The sequence below is a fragment of the Neofelis nebulosa genome, chromosome 1 (genome assembly GCF_028018385.1).
Source record: "Neofelis nebulosa isolate mNeoNeb1 chromosome 1, mNeoNeb1.pri, whole genome shotgun sequence".
Classification (NCBI taxonomy): Eukaryota; Metazoa; Chordata; class Mammalia; order Carnivora; family Felidae; genus Neofelis; species Neofelis nebulosa.
Window position 1 is genome coordinate 42295210 of NC_080782.1, and position 21555 is coordinate 42316764.

The 21555-nt window shown below is 40.2% G+C and overlaps 1 pseudogene; it reads right to left on the reverse strand.

Moving 5' to 3' along the window:
- Positions 1-212: 212 nt before the first annotated feature.
- LOC131506141 (dnaJ homolog subfamily C member 8-like) lies at positions 213-21517 on the reverse strand (annotated as a pseudogene).
- Positions 21518-21555: the final 38 nt, after the last annotated feature.

The following is a 21555-nucleotide window of genomic DNA, read 5'->3' on the forward strand; positions in this document are numbered from 1 at the left end:
AGATACAGGATCTGAATTTACCCTGAGGTCTGTAGGAATCCCAATCAGGGGAGTTAGTGACAAAAACTAGCCCCTGGATGTTAATTCTCTAAGGAGATAACAGAAACAATCACAAAACTACTCTTTCACAGTGTAGGGTTAATGAGAAGCCTTTTTTTTTTTTTTTTTTTTTTTTTTAATGTTAAAGAGTAGTTCAGAGTACTTTGCCCTTGAGCAACATGGGTTTGAACTGTGCGGGTCCACTTACACACAGATTTTTTTGATAAATACAGGACAGTACTGTCCATGTATTTTCTCTTCCTTATGAGTTTCTTTTTTTTACTCAGTACGTTTAATGGGATGATTTCCACAAACTATACACAAAGTTTCTAACCGTCACAATTCAGTAAAATACAAAAGATGACCTTAAAGATTATGGGAAGAGAAGGCAACACCAGTGGTGACACCTTCCAATCCCGGTGGGTCTAGGGGTGGGGAGGGGGTGATGGTTTCTTTTTCACCCGAGCCCCTTATTTCAATGTACAAAGGAATTACTCTGATATTAAATTGGATTGAAAACAAAGTGGACTAAAAAGCAAATCTACTCTATGATGGTATGGAAATGGGAAAAAAGAATGAATCTTTCAAAGTAGGATGGGAGACAGTTGGGGAAAGATTCTGTGATTCACACTGCTCCATTTTTACTGAAAGTAAAATCAGGGCAGCCCGGTATTTCTTTTCTTTAATCCCCTCTGCATATGCTTGCAAGGTTCGCCAGCTGTCCACACGGTCATCTTCACTTTCCTCAAAGTTTCCTGCCACTCGCTTTCTCACTTGGCTTTTTCTCCAGCTTCTATCTTTTCTCCCCCTGTTACTTCCTTTCATGCACCTCTCCCGACCGCTCGCGCTCCTCTCTCTTGCCTTTCAATTTCCAGCTCAGCAAAGCGTATGGCTGTCTGTTTATACACTGTTTGTTTGAACAGCTCAGGATCCCCCTCCTCCACATTTGTAGGTTTCGTTTCTCCTTTAATTGCTTGTTTCACTCTCTCACAGTGTGTTCCTTCTATGTGTTCTTTTCCTGCTTGATTTATATCCAGGGTCCTCTTCCTTTGCTCCTGATCCAGGAGCAACTTGTAAGCTTCGTCCACAGCTTCAAAAGCCTTTTGTGCTATCAGCATCATCTAAATTTTTGTCAGGATGCACCAATATGGATAACTGTCAAAATGTCTTTTTTATTCCTTCATCTGTCACTTCAGGATCGATCTGAAGAACCTCAAATGGGTTCAAATTGGAAGTAGGAAGAAACAGGACAGGTCGATCTTTCAATCTGACTTTTGGATGTTAGAACTGAATCTGTCTTTTCTATTTGTTTCACCTCACTGTAGAAGGTCATAAATGTTTCCTCAATGCTCCCTCTGCCAGCTGAATCGCTGCTCATTCCTAGAGCCACCATTTCTCCTTCTTGATGATTGTCTTAATTACATTTTCTTTTCTCCAGCTTGCTTTATTAGAAGAATACAGTATATAATACATATAACATAGAAAATATGCATTAATGCTTATTTATGTTATTAGTAACAGTTCTGATTAACAGTTGGCATTAGTAATTAATTCTGGGGGGAGTCAAAAGTTACACACAGATTTCCAACTGTGCACGGGGTCAGCATTTCTAACCCCTGCATTGTTCAAGGGTCAACTGTAGATCACAGAGAGATACTCATCACACGAGGAAGTTAACTAATGAGAGAGAAACCCGGCAGCTGCAACCAGACAGTAAATCAGCACTGAAAGAATGGGAAATAATAGAGCTAGAAATGAAAGAATAGGCAATTCAAAGTAATTTAAGAGATTTTTAAAATTAGGAACCATAATGAAGCAATAGAGTATTATGGGAAAAGGTACAGAAAGATTTGATAAATAACAAAATCGAAGCCCTGGAAACGAAACACAAAGGCACTGCGTAGAAGGACTCACTGGGTAAATTAAATAAAAGATTCAGCACAGCAGAGGAAAAAATTAGTGAGCCCAAACACAGATCTGCAGAAATCACTCAGAATGTGGCAGGGAGAAACCAGAAAATGAAAGAATTAACCAAGCAAGATGGAAGATGGAAGGAGATGCCCGATGGAATCTGATAGAACTTGCACAGGAGAGGCTCAAAGAGATGGTATTCACAGGGAGAGTGATGAGGAATATTCCAGAATGGAAGACATGAATCTTCAGATTGAAAATGCACACCAAGTTCTAAAGAAGGTAGATAAAAATAACAGGTTTTTTAAAAATATGATTTCTATTTCTTTGCAGGTTTTGTGTGTTCAGGTCTTTCCTCCCAATCCTTTTGTCTGGGTTTAATTTCCATTTCATCTAAATGTTCATTTCGGTAAGATGAAAAAAGTAAGTAAAAATATAAGAATACAGATTGACAAAATAAACACAAATAATATGTATAGAAGGAAATAACAGTAATCGATGATAAAATTAATGAAATTATTTCTATGTTTTAAGAGCTCATTTTCTGGGTACTGTTGTTATAGAATTATTTATTGCTTCTGTGACAAACAGGCCGTTTCTCCATGGGCAGATCAGAAATCCACTTCTGGGGTGATTTCACTCTCAGTGTACTGTCTATGCAGTCAGTAAAGCCTTCCAGGGGAAACACACCAGCAGGGGGAGGGAGCCTGTGGGAAGAGGAGGGGGACCACCAAATGCCAGAAACTTGACACCAAAGAAACACAGACTAAGAGTGACACCCAGTGGCCAGACTACCTGCATAGCGCAGGATGCTTCCCAGGACCCCCACATTCTGGTTGCTGCTTGTGGCCAGATCGTTTGTGGGGGTTTCCTCTCATTGATGTGTTTCAGGGAGGTCTGTGATCTAGAGAGTGCTTTGGTGGGGGTGTGAGGAGCCGGTTCCCCTCTCTCCTCCTCTGCCATCTATCCCTGTTTCCTGGCTCACTTTCCCCTTCCCTACCCAATGTGCAGTCTCTGGTGATGGGGTCCCATAGGTGACCAGGTTGAGAGGTCAACAGAAGACACGATAGAAATAAGGAGAATTTCTCCCACCACCACTTCGATACAGGGGTGATGTGCTCCATGGTGAGAGTGTATCCCCTACAGCTCAGCCAGTTAAAATGTGATAAATTAATTTAGTGGTACTGACCTCTTGAAATTCAGGGAGAGGGTATAAGATATTGGAGTGCCAGTGCAGACAATCCACGTCATCACAAAAAAGGTCCCGATGAAATTAGACCTCGTTAGATCCACCCCATTTCTGCAAATAGTGCTGTGGGTATGTTTCTAAACTCTCCAGCAACAGCCAACTTGGAGATTGCACTAAGGAAACGCTGGCTCAGATGCAAAAGCCCATAAGAAAATTATAAAATCTGACACCTGTCCCACCACCCAATTAAATCGTCTCTCAGAAGTCACCACCAATAATCACCACCACAATAAGAACTAGCACAAATTGATCACACACACACACACACACACACACACACACACACACACACCATGCCAAGCACCATCATAAGTGCCTTACATGCACCGGCTCATTTAAATTCTATTAGGCAATCCTATTAGGCAACTACTAATATTATACTCATTTTACAGATGAGAAATTTGAGGAATAGAAAGAGAAATTAATGTGTCCAAAGTCACAGAGCTGGTGAACTAACGAAAACACATGATGTTCTCACATCGTCCCCAAACGCCCTTCAGGCAGGCTGAACCTTGGAGGATGTAGACAATCCTAGGCAAAAACGTGAAGGAGGGTACAAAAAGTAGTGGGAAAGAAATAGATGAAGACTTGGCAGTCAAACGTTCAATGTATGTTTGGCAGATAATACAGAGTCCATATGAACTATGGCCAAAAAAAATTATATGGAATGCAGTATTATGAGTCATGATGATGGGGGGCGGAGAACGGCAGCCAGATCGTGCTGCATGTTGTACATCAGCCTGAAGAGATTGAAATTAACCTTGTAGGCAGTGGTGAGTGATGAAGGATTTATAAACGAGTAAATGTCACAGTCAAAATTAATGTCCTTACAAAGATGTATTTGGTTGTGGTGTCTAGATGGTATACAGATGAAGTATGAGTTTGAGCATGGGTCATCCTTTAAAAATTTTTTTTTTACATTTATGTATTTTTGATAGAGAGAAACAGAGCACAAGTGGGGGAGGGGCAGAGAGAGAAGGAGACACAGAATTGGAAGCAGGCTCCAGGCTCCGAGCTGTCAGCACAGAGCCTGATGCGGGGCTCGAACCCACAAACCGTGAGATCATGACCTGAGCCAAAGCCGGATGCTTAACCGACTGAGCCACCCAGGTGCCCCAAGCATAGGTCATTCTTCCACAAATTCAGTCTGTCTTAGTCAATGTACCATGTGCGTGAGAAAAAAAATATCTGTTCTATAGTGATAGGATATGGTGTTCTCTAAATATCAGTTATGTCAAGATGATTCGTTTTGGGATGATCTTTATTTTTACTGACTTTGTGTATTCTTCCAGTTATGTGTGAATTTTTGTTCTTTTAATTGCTGAGGGTGTTAAGATCTCCAACTGTGATTGTAGAATTTTCATTTCTTCCTTAAATTCTCTCAATTGCTTCTTTGTGTATTTTAAGGATCTATTATTCAGCACCCACATTAATGATTGTATATCTTTTTGGGTACGACAGCCACTCCAGCCTTCATGTGCTTGCAGTTTACGTGATATATTTTCCAATCCCTTTGCTTTTAAACTATCTTTATGTTTAAAATGTACATCTTGTGAAGAGCATTCGTTAGGTCTCACTTTTTTTCGTCAGCTCTGACAATCACTCCCCAGTAATTAGAGTGTTATTTTACAGACTTCTAGACCCCATAGTTTGTGATGAGAAATCAAATGTCTTTAGACTTGATATTTTGTAAAGAAAAAGCATTCATGACACTTGTTAAAGATGTTAAGAAAGACTCTATTTGAGAAGGGACTACTGTAGTGGGGGTTTTACAGTAGGGGAGACAGATCAGGCTCAACTCCGAATACAGGAAGAAGTGAAGATTTATAGCCAAGGAGCAGCACAGGGGAAGTAAATGGAAAATTGCTAAAACAAAACATCAGGAATATGAGGATTCTTGATAGTCTTGCTCAACAGAATTCTTGCTGAAGGCAAGCCAGGATGATAAGATATTGAGGGTAGGAGGTGAGGAATTTGATCAGATATCAAGGGTGATCAGATACTAAGAGGGAACTGTGGCTAAACAGACTCAGCAGGATTCTTGTTACACCTGAGCTAAATGGACCAAGGACAGAGCCTAAGGCTGGGACCTAGTCAGACTCAGGAACTTGATTCAAGTTTGGTCGAGGTAGAGAATCTGTCATATTCCACCGTATGTCGTGTGTCATTTTCCCTAGCTCTTTCAACATTTTCTCTTTACCTTTGGTTTTCAACACTTGGACTATGATGTGACTAGGTGTAGTTTTCTTCTAATTTATCTTACGGAGCTTCTTGAATTTGTACCTGTGAGAAGATGTCTGCCCTATTCTACCCCCTCCCCCTTTCATTTGAGGAGTCCAATTATGTGGGGAGTCTATAATGTTAGACCTTTTGATATTGTCTCCCATGTCCCTGAGGCTCTGTTGACCTTTTTTTAACTTTCTTTGAACAGTTTGAGGATTACAACAAAATTGAGATGAAGATACAGAGATTTCCTACATACCCACTAGCCCCCCCCCCCAACACACACATGCATAGCCACCCCTGTTAACATGACTGGTACAATATTTACCAAGGATGAATCCACATTGACACAGCATAATCACCCAAAGTCCATAGTTTGTCATAGGATTCATTCTTGCTGTTGGATATGCTATGGCTTTGGACAATGTACAATGACATACAGTCATCATTATAATATCATACAGAATATTTTCACTGCTTTAAAAATCCTCTATGCCTTGCTTATTCATCACAACCCTCTCCCCCACAATCACTGGTCTTTTTACTATTTCCATAGTTTTTCTTTTTCCAGAGTGTCATATAGTTGGAATCATACAGTATACAGCCTTTTCAGAGTGGCTTCTTCCACTTAGCAAGATGCATTTTAAGGTTCCTCCATGTCTTTCTGTGGCTTGATAACTTGTTTCTTTTTAGTATTGAATAATATTCCATTGTCAGGATGAACCACAGTTTATCTATCCTTTTACCCATTGCAGGACATCTTGGCTGCTTCCAAATTTTGGCAATTAGGAATAAATATCCATGTCCAATTTTTTACATGAACATAAATTTTCAACTCCTTAGAGTTAACACCAAGGAGTGCAATCACTGGATCTTATGATAAGACTATATTGCTTTTGTAAGAAACCACCAAACTGTCTTCTAAGGTGGCTGTACCATTTGCATTTCCACTAACAATAAATGAGAGTTCCTGTTGCTTCACATCTTCACCAGCATTTGGTGATGTCAGTATTCCAGAATTTGGGCATTCTAATATGTATGTCATGGTATAAATGTGCATTTCCCTAATGACAAGTGATGAGGAACATCTGTTCATATACTTATTTTCCTTCTGCATATCTTCTTTAGTGAGGTGTCTGTTAAAGTCTTTGGTCTGTTTTTTAATTGGGGTGTTAGTTTTGTTATTGTTGAGTTTTAAGAGTTCTTTGCTTATTTTGGACACCAGTCCTTTATCAGATACATTTTTTAAATAAATGTTTTCTCCCCAGCTGTGGCTTGTCTTCTCATTCTCTTGACATTGTCTTTCACAGAAGCACAAGGTGTTTGTTTGTATTAATTTTAATGAAATCCAGTTTGCCAATTATTTCTTCCAAGGATCATGTCTTCCCAAGGTCATCTAGGTTTTCTCCTATGTTATCTTGTAGGAGTTTTATCGTTTCACATTTTACATTTAGGTCTGTGCTCCATTTTGAGTTAATTGTTGTGAAGGATGTAAGTTCTGTGTCTAGACCAGACACAGGCCCAGATGTCCAGTTATTCCAGCACCATTTGTTGAAAAGACTGTCTTGGCTGCATTCTTGTACTTTTGTTCCTTTGTCAAAGATCAGCTGACTGTATTTATGGGAGACTATTTCCTGGGCTCTCTGTTGTCCTCCATTAATCTATTTGCCTATCTTTTCCAATACCACACTGTCTTGATTACTGCGGCTTTATAGTAAGTCTTGAATTCAGCTAGCATTAGTCCTCCAATTTTGTTCTTCTCTTTCAATACTGTGTTAGCTCTTTGGAGTCATTTGCCTCACTCCATATAAATTTTAAAATCATTTTGCCAATATCCACAAAATAACTTACTGGGAGTTTGATTGGGATTGCATTGAATCTACAGATCAAGCTGGGGAGAACAGACAGCTTGACAATATTGAGTCTTCTCACTCATGAACATGAATATATCTCCATTTATGTAGTTCTTTGATTTCATTTATCAGAGTTTAATAGATTTCCTAATACAGATCTTGTACATACTTTGTTAGTAAGTATTTCCTTTTGGTGAATGCTAATGTAAATGGTATTGTGTTTTTAATTTCAAATTCCACTTGTTCATTGTTAGTATTTAGAAAAGCAATTGACGTCTATATGCCAACTTGTATTTTGAAAACTTGCTATGATTACTTACTATACATAGATGATCATGTCATTTGTGAACAATGATAGTTTTAAGTCTTTCTTCCCAACCTGTATACCTTTGGTTTCCTTTTCTTGCCATACTGCGTTAGCAAGGACTTCTAGTACAATGCTGAAACTGAGTTCTGAGTAGGGATATCCTTGCCTTGTACCTAACCTTAGAGGGAAAGTTTTGAGTTTCTCACAATTAACTATGGTGTTACCTGTAGGTTTTTTGCAGACAGTCTTTATCAAGTCGAGACAGTTCCCCTCTATTCTTAGTTTACTGAGAGTTTTTATCTTGAATGGGTGTTAGATTTTATTAAATGCTTTTTCTGCATCTATTGATATGATCATGTGATTTTTTTCTATGGGATGGATTATATTAATTGATTTTCAATGTTAAACCTGCTTGCATATCTGGATAAATCCCACTTGGTCATAGTATATAATTTTTTTATACTTTTTTGGATTCAATTTGCTAATATTTTGTTGAGGACTTTTGCATCTATGGTCACAAGAGGTATTGCAGTTTTCTATTCTTGTGATGTTTATGTTTGGTTTGGTATTAGAGTAATACTGGCCCCATAGAATGAATTAGGAAGTATTCCCTCTGCTTCTATCCTCTAGAAGAGATTTTAGAGCATTGATATAATTTCTAACTTAAACATCTGGTAGAATTCACCCAGGAGCCCATCTGGGTCTGGTTCTTTCTTTTTTGGAAGTTTATTAATTGTCAATTCAATTTCCTTAATAGATAAGGGCTTATTCAGAGCATCTATTTCTTCTTGTGTGACTTTGGACAGGTTGTTCATTTCAAGGAATTAGTCCATTTTGTCTACATTGTCAGATTTGTGGGCATAGAGTTGTTCATACTATTTCTTTATTATCCTTTAATTTCTGTGGGTTCTAATAATAATGTCCCCTCCTTTGTTTCTGATATCAGCGATTTGTGTCCTCCCTCTTTCTTCATCTATTTTATTTTTTATATATTTTATTCATCTTTTCAAAGAGCAGTTTTGAGTTTCATTGATTTTTCTCTATTGATTTCCCGTTTTCAATTTCATTGGCTTTTGCTCTAATCATTACTATTTCTTTTCTTCTATGTACTGTGGATTTAATTTGCTCTTCTTTTTCTAGTTTCCTAAGGTGGAAACATAGATTATCAATTTTAGATATTTCTTTTTTTTTTAATAAATGCATTCAATGCTAGAAATTTCCCGCTAAGTACTACTTTCATTGCATCCCACAAACTTTGATAAGTTATGATTTCCATTTCATTGAGTTCCAAATTTTCTTTTAAATTTCTCTTGAGATTTCTTCTAGAATCCATGTGTTATTTAAAAGTGTGCTATTTATAGGGCACCTGGGTGGCTCGATCGGTTGAGTGTCCGACTTCAGCTCAGGTCATGATCTCACAGTTCATGAGTTCAAGCCCCACATTGGGCTCACTGCTGTCAGTGCAGAGCCTGCTTTGGATCCTCTGTCCCCACCCCCACCCCCACCCCCTGTCCCTCCTCTGTTCACACACGCCCTGTCTCTCAAAAATAAATAAACATTAAAAAAAATTAAAAGTGTGCTGTTTAATCTCCACATCTTTTGGGATTTTCCAGTTATCTTTCTGTTATTGATTTCTAGCTTAATCCTGCGGCAGTGTGATAGCAGAAATCATATGATTCTATTCTACATGAGGAGTGTTTTAAAATTTTTAAAATGCATACCTAATATTCAATACAATCATTAAAAAACAGTCAAGCTAAAAGAAGACAGGAAAAGAAGAAAATGGAACAAAGGACAAATGGAACAACAACAATAGCAACAAGAAAAAGGTTAACAAGATGGTAAATTTAGGCCCAACCAATAATAATTACATTAAGTGAAAATGGCCTAAACTCTCCACTTAAAGATTGCCAGATTGGATAAAGGGAACTAAATATATAAGTATAAATATAAAGATATAACTAGGTTAAAAATAAAAGTATAAAAATAGAAATGCCATTCAAACACCAATCAAAAGAAATGCCTCATATTGATTAAAGCAAATTTCAGAACGAGGAACATGATCAGGGATAAATAGAAACATTTTGTAATAATAAAAAGGATAACATATTTAAAAGATATTAACAATCTTAAAAGAGTATGCACCAGGGCTCCTAGTTGGCTCAGTCAGTGGGGCATGCAACTCTTGATCTTGGGCTTGTGAGTTCAAGCCACTATTGGGTGTAGAGATTACTTAAAAATAAAATCTCTTTTTAAAAAGTGTATGTACCCGCCCTCTGCCCCTCCCCCACTCATGCTCTGTCTCACTCTGTCTCTCAAAAATAAATGTTAAAAAAAATTTAAAAAAAAAAGGGGAGGGGGTACCTGGGTGGCTCAGTCACTTGAGTGTCCAACTTCGGCTCAGGTCATGATCTCGCGGTTTGTGGATTCGAGCCCCGCGTTGGGCTCTGTGCTGACAGCTCAGAGCCTGGAGCCTCCTTCAGATTCTGTGTCCTCCCCTCTCTCTGCTCCTCCCCCACTCATGCTCTGTCTCACTCTGTCTCTCAAAAATAAATGTTAAAAAAAAGCTTTTTCAAAGTGTATGCACTTACCAACACAGCTTAAAATGCATGAAGCAATAAGTAATAAATCTGAAAGAAATAATAATGTCCACAGTTTGAGTGGGATATTTTATTAATTTTTATTTTTTTATTTTTTCAAGTTTATTTTTGAGAGAGTGAGACAGCTCAAGCAGGGGAGAGGCAAAGAGAGAGGGAGACACAGAATCTGAAGCAGGCTCCAGTTTCTGAGCTGTCAGCACAGAGCCCGACACAGGGCTCGAAGCCACCAACTGCAAGATCATGACCTGAGCCGAAGTTGGATGCCCAACTGACTGAGCCACCCAGGCGCCCTTTAGCAGGATATTTTAACAGTTCTCTCTCAGTAATTAATAGAACAGGTAGACCAAAAAAACCAAAACAAAACAACAACAAAACAAAAGACAAAACAAAACAAAAAACCACCACCACCACCAAAAACCAGTAAGGATACAAATCTTGAATAACATTTTAATCAACTTGACCCAATTGACATTTATACAAGAGTGCACCAAAACACATCAGAATAGGCCATCTTTTCAAGTGCATATGGAACACTCACCAAGAAGAACATATTCTGAGATGAAAAAACAAATGTCGAGAAATTCAAAAAATTAAAATCATCCAAGAATGTTCTCTGAACACAAAGGAATTAAATTAGAAATCAATAAAAGAGAAATACCTGGAAAATCCCCAGATATGTGCAAATTAAACAAAACACTCCTAAATAACTCAAGGGATGAGGGACAAATCAGAAGGGAAATTAAAAAATAGTTTGAATGCAATGAAATCAACCTATCAAAATCTGGGGGTTGCAGGAAAAGCAGTGCTTAAAGGGATCTTTATCACATTAAATGCTTATATGAGAAGAGAAGACAGTCTCAACTCGGTCGTCTAAGCAGGCAAACTAAACAAGTAAGGAGAAGGAGGAAAGAAAATAGTAGAGATAAGAAAGAGCAGGAATCAAATAGAAACTGAAAAAACACATAGACATTACATTTAATTTAAATTCGTTCTGATAATCACTTCACAAGTCAAATCATTATGTTGTACATGTTAAACTTCTACAGTGCTGTATGTCAAGTATATATATTTTTTAATGTTTTATTTTTGAGAGAGAGAGGGAGAGACAGTGGGAGAGGGGCAGAGAGAGGGAGACACAGACTCTGAAGTAGGCTCTAGGCTCTGAGCTGTGAGCACAGAGTCCGACGTGGGGTCCGAACCCACAAGCCGTGAGATCAGGACCTGAGCCAAAGTCAGATGCTCAACCTACTGAGCCACCCAGGTGACGCTGTCAATTATATTTCAATTAACCTGGGAAAAAATAGAGAATATCTATGAACCGAAACAGTTATTTCTTTGAAAAACCGGTAAAACTCCTCTGGGCCAATAGACAGACTGCTTCCTGGGACGCAGAAACAAAGGCTTCTGTCTGCACCATCCCTCCAGGGCTGAGAGATCAAGGGACGTCAGCCTGAACGGGGTTAGGTAGGGGCGCCCTTCCTAACAGCGCCCCTTCTCCAACCTCCTAGCAGATACTGGACAGACGGAAAGCCGGCTCAGTGCACAAAGCAGCCTTTGATATCCAGCTGCAGCAGGAGGCCCAGGGAGGGTGGGAGGGGCAGCCCAGCCCAGCCCTCAGGACTCATAGTCCTTGCTCTGTCAGGCCTCTGACCAGGGAGCAGAGCTCCTCCCTGCCTCTCTGCAGATTGCTCCATGCCTAGCAGGCTCTGGCACATTCCTCACATTCTAGGATTGAGATACACAGTTTGGTTCCTGTGGGGGCGGCCAGGGTGGGGGAGGAGGGCAGGGAGCATCCCAGGAATCAAGGCTGCTGTGCTTGTTTTCCCTCTGACTGCCTTGGCCCTCACGGACTTGCCTGCCAATGAGCAAGTGATCCCCACCCGGCCTCTCTCTGCAAACACCTCCCTGAGCGATCCGGGCGACACCGGAGCTGTGGGTGCAGCGTCTCACTTCGGCCCCAGCAGCATCAGGGAGCCAACCCCTCATCGGGGGGCAGGGGGTGCGTGCAGAACCCCAGCCCCTGCTCCTAAAGTCAGGAGGAATCTGGGAAATCGCCTGATGGAGCCCAGCACCTTACAGACGAGTGGACGGAGGACCAAATGTGTGAAGGCTAGGAGTACGCACAGAATCTAGTTACACAAAACAAACCTCATTTGCGTTTTGGATAGTCAGCAGAGCAGAGGAATGCAGTTGACATAGTGAGCTGAACTTCAAAAGCCTCCCATGAGATCTCACAAATGAGATGGAAAAACTATGGACTGAATCCAAATAAGGTTAGACAGATTGATGACTAATTTAAAGGCCACTAATAAATTACGTAATACTTCCTCGGGTGCTATTTTCTTTCTTTTTTATGGGCATATAGTTGACATATAATGTCATATTCATTTCAGGTATACAGCGTAGTGATTCCACAGTTTTATACATTATGCAGTGCTCACCAGGATAAGCGTAGTCACCATCTGTCACCGTACAAAGTTATTACAATGTTATAGACTATATTTCCTGTGCTGTACTTTTCATCCCTCTAAGTTACTCGTTTTAGAGCTGGAAGTTTGTGCCTCTTAATTCCCTTCACCTGTTTTGCCCCCCCCCCCCCCCGCTCTGGCAACCACCAGTTTGTTCTCTGTATTTATGAGTCTGTTTCTAATGTGTGTGTATGTATGTGTATACATATTGGCTTTATTTTTTAGATTCCACACATAAATGAAATCATATGGTATTTGTCTTGCTCTGCCTGACTTATTTCCCTTAGCATAATACATTCGAGGTCCTTCCGTGTTGTCACAAATGGCCAGAGTTCGTTCTTTTTTAATGGCTGAGTAATATTCCGCTGCATTTACATACCCCATCTTCGTCCATTCATCTATCAGTGGACACGGGCTGCTTCCGTATCTTGGCTATTGTAACTAATGCTGCAATAAACATGGGGATGCGTCTCTCTTTCCAAATTAGTGTTTTCATTTTCTTTGGGTAAACACCCAGCAGTGGAAGTACTGGACCATACACAGTATTTCTGTTTTGTTTTTTTTTTAATTTTTTTTTTAACGTTTATTTATTTTTGAGACAGAGAGAGACAGAGCATGAACGGGGAGGGGCAGAGAGAGAGGGAGACACAGAATCGGAAGCAGGCTCCAGGCTCTGAGCCATCAGCCCAGAGCCTGACGCAGGGCTCGAACTCACGGACCGCGAGATCGTGACCTGAGCTAAAGTCGGACGCTTAACCGACTGAGCCACCCAGGCGCCTCCACAGTATTTCTGTTTTTAATATGCTGAGGAACCTCCGCAGTTTTCCATGCTGGCTGCACCAATTTACATTCTCACCAATGGTGCCCAAGGATTCCCTGTTATCCCCATCTTGGATGCTGTTTTTTGAGCACGTTCTTCGTCCAGTTCTCATGCCAGTCCATTCCAGCCCAAAATTTAATCAAGTCTTGGATAAAGGCACAAACTCACTCTTTTATATAACACTGAATGAGCCCCTACTCTGCACTGGGAACTAGTGACACTGTTGAGTGAAAACAGAGCCCGTGCCTTCACAGAACCCATGATCCATCAGTCACTTAGAGGTCAACCAAAGTGTCCCACAAATGATTATGCAACAAGGGCTGTGATGGGGAGGAAGGGAAGTACAATAAGTACATATAAAAGAGGAGGGTGGTGCCTGGGTGGCTCAGTCCGGTAAGCATCTGACTCTTGGTTTCGGCTCAGGTCGGGATCTCACGGGTCATGAGCTCGAGCCCCGTGTCAGACTCTGTGCTGACAGCACGGAGCCTGCTCGGAATTCTCTCTCTCTTCCTCTCTCTCTGCCCCTACACATTCTCTCTCCTCTCCTCTCTCTCTCTCAATAAATAAATAAACATTTTTTTTACATGAGGAGGCATGTAGGCAGGGAAATCAAGGAAGGCTTCCCTATAGAAGGGACTCTTCAGCTACCATCGAAAAATAAGTAAAAGTTACATAGACAAAGATGAGAGAGAAAAGAATTCAAGAGGGACCGGCATGTCTCCCAGAGGCCCTGTGCCAGGAGGGGAATAGGACTAGTGTGAGGGAGTGAAAGGCCACTGAGCAAAGTGCAGGGAGCTCTGGGGAGCTGATATTACCTGTTAGAATGAGAGCTCTATGAGGACAGAATTTTTATTATTTTGCTCACAGCTGTGTCCCCCAAAGCCTATAACTGTGTGCCTATTACTGTGCCTTCCACACAGTAGATACTGGCAGATAGTGAACGAACAAGTGAATGCTGGCTTGGGAAGCTGGCAGAGTGCTCGAGTGACAGGGGATCTGAACAATAGAAAGGGAGTAAGACTTCAGGCAATGGGACATTATGAACAGATTTCTCTATTTTGTAGCTCCTAGTTTCTTGAGAGATTTTATTATGAATGGATGTTGAATTTTGCTAAAATGCTTCATCTGCATCATTGAAATAATTATGTTCTTCGCTTGTCTGCTGATATGGTAAATAACATTGATCCATTTTCAAGTGTCAAACCAACCTAGCATCCCCCACTTGTGTTATCTTTTTTAATATACTGCTGGATTTGATTTGCTAACATTTTGCTGAGGACTTTTGTGTCTATGTCCATAAGGTATATTTGGGCTTTAGATTACTTTTCATGAAACCTTGGTCTTTGTCTGGTTTTGGTATCATGTTAGTATCGGCCTCATAAAGTAAGTTGGAAAATGTTCTACCCTTTACCATTTTTTGGAAACATTTCTCTAGAACTGGTATTATTTCTTCCTTACGTGTTTGGAAAAATTCACCACCATGTAGCCCTGATCAGACTATTTCTTCTTGAGTGAGCATTGGGAGTTTGGGTCTTTCAGGCAATTTTTCCATTCCGTGTAAGTTCTCAAATGTATTAGTGTAAAGTTGTTTATAATCTTTTAATTCCTGTAAGATGTATAGTAAAGTCTTTTCTTTCATTTCTGATATTGGTAATCGGTATCTTCTCTCCTCTTTTTCCTTGATCAGACTGACTATAAATTTGTAAGCTATGGCTCAATAGCTTTTTCTCTATTATTTTCCTGTTTTCTATTTCATTGATTTCTGCTCTATATTTCCTTCCTTTGGCTTCCTTTGTGTTTAACTTGCTTTCCTTTTATAATTTCTTAAGGTGGTAGCTGAGATCATTGTTGGAGACTTTCCTTCTTTATAAGTAATTAATTCTATACATTTTCCTCTGAGCATTTCTTTAGGTGCATCACACATTTTTTGAATATGTTGTGTTTCCATTTGTTTAATTCAAAATACATTAGAATTTCCTTCATGATTCCTTCTTTGATCCACAGATTATTTAGAAGTGTGTTTTTAAATTTCTAATTATAGTTTTTGCTGTATCTTTCTCTTATTCAATCCTAGTTTAACACTATTGTCATCAAAGAACATGCTTTGTATTACTTAAGTCCTTATAAATTTGCAGGTATTAGTTTCATGAGCCAGCATATGAATTACTTTGGTGAATGTTCCATGTGTATTTGAAAAGAATGCTTATTTTGTTATTAGGTTCTACACATGTCAATTAAGTCAGGTTGGCTGATAGTGTCTTTCAGGTCATCGACCACAAGTTTGTAGACTGCGTCCTCAGTGTCCTTCAGTTCCTCTGGTATATTCCAGGTCTTCTTCACGAGTCACATAGCCATAAATATGTACGCACTTAATAACAGAATTGGAGAATACATAAAGCAACATGATGTAACTAAAAAAAAAAGGAAAGACAAGTCCACAATTATATTTGAAGACATCAACACTGATAGAACAAGTAAATGAAGAGAAGTTACAAGAGAAAGAATAGAAAAAGTGTAAATTCTATCTGTATTTCTACATCATCGTTAGCATATCATCATCATCAAACATTTATGCCTCCCTGGTATATACTTGACCATTAGGAGTTGCAAACTTCTGTGTTCACAAGAGCCAAACAGGTGAGTAGATAAGTGGAGGTGGCTGACTGACACTCAGCTTTTGAGGGTGTCAGGGAAACAACAGGAAAAGGTACAGCCCTGAAGCACAGGAGAGGACATGTCCAGTCTAAGGGGAAAAGCCCTACTCAGCTGTTCCAGAGTAAGTAACATGATGTAAAATATGACCAGGACTTCTGTTCTGGCTTAGTAACCAGAAACCCACATCTTTAAGTGAAATATCCTCCATTTTTTAATGTTGGAAAGGTAAATCAAAATAGTACTTGAAACATTGTGTGGACCAATACCTTAGTATAAAAAAACTTGGCTGTAGGCCAAGTCCAACCAAAGGGCCTTTGCCTTGCAACCTCAGGTATAAATGTCAATTATTCCTCTTGGAGATTTACTTTTCAGTTGGAGTAATGACATAGGCACTCGGGTTATACACTTAGGATCTGTTGAGAACAAAGTGGGAAACATTGACTCATTCAAAAAACAGGCCCTTACCACCTATCATATACCAAGCATTACTCTAGCAGTAGAGATTTATCAGTGAAAAAACAGATGAAATCTTTGCCCTCAAGGATTTTATAATCTAGTGAGAAGATAAAGATAGTGAAAATCACAAATAAATAAATAAATACCATAATGAGTTTTATGATACATACTATAAAAAAAAAAAAATTGTAATTGCCAGGGTAGAAGGGCTGCAGTTTTATCAGAACACAGACACATGATCACTGAGAAGGTGACAACTGAGCAAAGACTTAAAGACATGAAGGAGGGATCCATAGACATCTAGAAGAAGGGCCTGCTAAGAAAAGGAAAGAGCCAGTGCAGAGCCCCCAGGGTGCGGGGAAGGCACAGAGCTTCCACGACTTCTCCAGGTTCACCCTTCTCCCCAAATCTCCGGGTGTTCAGCAACCCAGAAGCTCTCCAAACCTTGTTCGCTTGCATTTTTATGAAGGCTTCGTTACACAGTCATGATTGATTAAACCATTGGCCACTGGCAATTGATTCAACCTCTAGGTTCTCTGCCCTCCCCAGAGGTCAGAAACAGGACTGAAAGTTTCAACCCTCTAATCACATAGTTGGTTCTCCTGGCAACCCATCCTTAGGTTAGTTGCAAAAGTCACCTCATTAACATAAAGGAGACACCTTTATCACTCTCAACACTTAGGGAATTCCAAGGGTTTGAAGAGTTTGAACCCTGGATGAAGACCAACTATATATGAGAAATATATTTTGATCATCTAAATGACAAATGTGTCTTTTTCTTACAAATGACAATATCATAAAAGTGTTGCTTGAACAAAGTGAGTCCCAGGGAAAGGATCAATCAAGATTAGGCAGGAAGCAGAGAGCATCTTCAAAGGAGTCACTGAAGAGTGTTGAATATAAAGACTACAAAGCTGTGGACAGAGGTAAGGTAAACAGCAAGGTCAGGCCCTGGAGAGTTAGCAATAGCACTCCTTGGCCAGAAGGGGTCAGCAGAGAGCAGCATTCCCAGAGCCCGGAGAAGGCTGGCTGTAGGACCGTTACTGACAGACGTGGTCTTTGGTAAAAGAACAGAGTTATGGCCACGACCAGGCTTGGCAGGGAAGGGAAGAGAGGACTAACTACCCCGGTCTCTCTCAGCTCCCATCTCCCCCATCCCAAACCAGCGCCTGCCATCGACTGATCCAACTACAAGCCAAAAGACTGTGAAGAAGGTTTGAAGATTCCCGTGACCAGTCTCCCGGAGAAGAGAGAGGGATGGAAAAGGCTGAAGAGTGAATCTGGGGGACAAGATGAGAGTGTCCAGGACCGAGAGAGAGCAGTGGGAGATGAGGTCAGAGAGGTGTGAGGTTTTGTAAAGCCTGATAGAGTGTTTCAAGAATGTTGGCTTTTGCTCTAAGTGAAATGTGGAGCCACCACGGGACTTGTAGCAGGAGACTGAGGATTTGACCTGTATTTTACCAAGATTTTACCACTCTGGCTGCTCTGTAGAAATGGATTGTGTGTGAGGGAAGGGCAGGGGTGGAGTCCATTGGCCCTGACTTGGACCATGGTGGTAACAGTGGAGGTGGTGAGAAGTGTTCTAATTCTGGATAGTTCCAAGAAGATCTAAAAAGATTTCCAGATGGACTAAGAGGAGGATGTAAGAGAAAGGCAAGCATTGGGATGACTAATGTTTTGGCCTGAGCACCTAGAAAGATCGAGTTGCCTTTAACTGAGAGGGGAGAGCCAGCAAGTAGAGCTAACTTAGCAGTGTGGGTGGGTGGGTGGTGGATGTATTAAATTTGAGTCTATTAGACATCCGAATGAAGGTACTGAGTAGACGTTTGAATATACCAGTTTGGAGCTCATAAGAAAGATCTGGACTGAAAATATAAATTTGGGAACCACCAACAATGAAATATATTGGAAATATGAGAAGGGAGAAGCACTACCAGATGGGGAAACAAAGAAAGCTTCACAGAGCAGGGGGCATGTCGTTTGCATCTTGAAGGATAGAATTGTGACAGCAGAAATAAGTGAGAAGAGCATTCCAGACAGAGGAAAAGCCACTTGGAAAAATGCTAAGATAGGAAATTAGAGGCAGGTTTGGAGAAGGCCAGTAGAGTCAGCAGGTAGACTTGTTGTTAAAGGAAGTCAGAGGCAGAAATGGAGCTAGAACATGGTTCCTCGTTTCCAGTTCATTCATGCAGTTGTCATATATTCATCAAACATCTCTGGGCTACCTACTCGGTCTAGGTGCTATGCTCTGTTCTGAACATTAATAATAAAAACACGTATTGAGCATTAATTATGCACTCAGAGGGAAAAAAGTCACCATCAACGAAATGAAAAGGCAACTATGGAATGGAAGAAAATATTTGCAAATCACAGATCTGATAAGGGGTTATTATCCAAAACAATATTTAAAAAAAAAATCACACAAGTCAGTAGCAAAACACAAACCCTTTGACTAAAAAATCGGCTAAGGAGCTGAATAGACATTTTTCCAAAGACAGACAGATGGCCAACAGGTACATCAAAAGGTGTTCAACATTGCTAATCATCAGATGAATGCCAATCAAAACCACAGTGAGACAGTATCTTACACCTGTTAGAATGGCTGTTAGAGAAAAGACCGGAGATAACAAGTCTCAGCAAGGGTGTATAGGCAAGGAAGCTCTTGTGCACTGTTGGTGGGAATGCACACTGCTACAGCCACGATGGAAAAGAGTATGAAAGTAAACAAATTCAATTAAAAATAGAAGTAAACAAATTAAAAACAGAACTACTAGCAACAATGATCCAGCAACTCCACTTCTGGGTCTTTACCTGAAGTAAATGAAATCACTCTTTAAAGAGATATCTGTACCGCATGTTCATTGCAGCATTATTTACAATAACTTCAGTGTCTACTGACAGATGAATAAGGAAAAGACCCCTATTACATATATGAATAAGGAAAAGACCCATATACATATTACAGATGAATAAGGAAAAGACCCATATTACAGATTACATATACATATATATATATGTACATATATGTATATATGTACACGTATATGTATATATGTACATATATATATACACACACATATATATAGCACATAAATATTATATATGTTTATATATATATGTATCTCCAGTAAGTTTTTGCTATTAGTTTTTGTTAATCTATGTATTAGCAAATATATATTTAAATATATATATGTACACAAATATATATATATATTTTTTAAGTTTACCTATTTATTTTGAGAGAGTGGGAGCAGGGGAGGGGCAGAGAGAGAGAGGGAGCGCAAGAGAGAATCTCAAGGAGGCTCCGCACTGTCAGCACAGAGCCCGATGTGAGGCTCAAACCCACGATTCATAACATCATGACCTGAGCCAAAAGCAAGAGTCAGACACTTAACTGACTGAGCTGCCCAGGCACTCCTCAAAGATACATTTCCAATGGAATAATAGTCAGCCATTTAAAAAGGAGGAAATTCTGCCATTTGCAACAACAGGAATGGACCTTGTGGGATAATTATGCTAAGTGAAATTAGTCACTTAGAGAAAGACAAATGATGTCACCTATATGTGGCACCCAAAAAAAAAAAACCCAAATTCATAGAAACAGAGAACAGATTGGTGGTGTCCAGGGGTAGAAGGTGGGGCGTAAGCAAAATGGGGGAAAGTGGCCAAAAGGTACAAACCTCCAGTTACAGGATAAATAAGTCCTAGCCATGCGACATATAGCATAGTGATATAATTAACAATACTGTATTGTATATTCGAAAATTGCTAAGAAAGGAGATCTTAAAACTTCTCATCATGGAAAAAAAAATTTGTAACTACATGAGGTGATGGACGTTAATGAAACTATTATGGTCATCATTTTGCAATATACACGTGTAACAAATCATTATGTTGTGCACCTAAAACTAATACAATGTTATATGTCAATTACATCTCAATAAAGCTGGAAACAAAAGTAATGAACAAAAGAAAAATACAAGAAGAGTGAAATTTTTACATATATATATATATATATATATATATATATATATATAAAGTAGGTGTCATCTATCTATCTATCTATCTATCTATAGATAGATATATGACACCCACTTTGTGCTAGACATTCTCCAAGGCAGTAGGAATAGAGCAATGAATGAACTAGACCCAGATCCAAGCTCCTAGGAAACTTTCAGAGTAAAGTTTGTCCTGCTTTCACAAAGACCCACCTGGCAATGTGCCCCCTCCTGGAGACTCACCTACAGCCCTAGTCCAAGAGCACTCACCTTTTACCCACTTCCTACTCGCCCTCTACATCAAGATGCCCGGCTCTTTGGTTTTTATAACTAATGCTTTATTTCAAATTTTATACTTGCATGACGAGAACTCTTTTTATATTATATGGATCTCTGGAATAAATTTCCTGTCAACAAAGTAAAAAACAAAAGGGAGGGGAGAAAAGAAAAAGAATTTCCCTGAGTCCTCCTAGCACTCCACCAAAGCTATATTAACATTACCCCCATTTAAAGACCGGGAAACAAGAGTCTGAATGACGTGCCCCAGCTCACTCAGACGACAGGGCACAGCAGAGCCGGGGTTCGAGCCAGGGCAGTGGGACTCCGGGGCTCCGTCCTTACCACTCGGTTAGTGCCCGTCACTCTGGCAGGAAAGGCGAAGCAGCGTCTGTGGCTGGAGAGCCCTTGTCACATGGTAGCAGATTACCAAGCCACGGGCGGGCGAGGTGTTCTCCCGGCTTCCCTCTGCACGGATGAGCATCGTGCCCTTGCCAAGGGTCAGGGGAGGACCTGGCGGCCGCAGCTCGGGAGGGGCGGGGCTGCTGACCTGCTGACCCGGCAGAGGTCACCAGTGGCCAGCTGTGACCTCACCCAGGACAGCTGATGCTCTTTCAACGTGTCAATTTCCTATTTCTTGGCTCCCACAGCCAGCCTGGGGTCAAGGGGCGGGCGACGGGAGCCCCACCCTGGGAGGCTG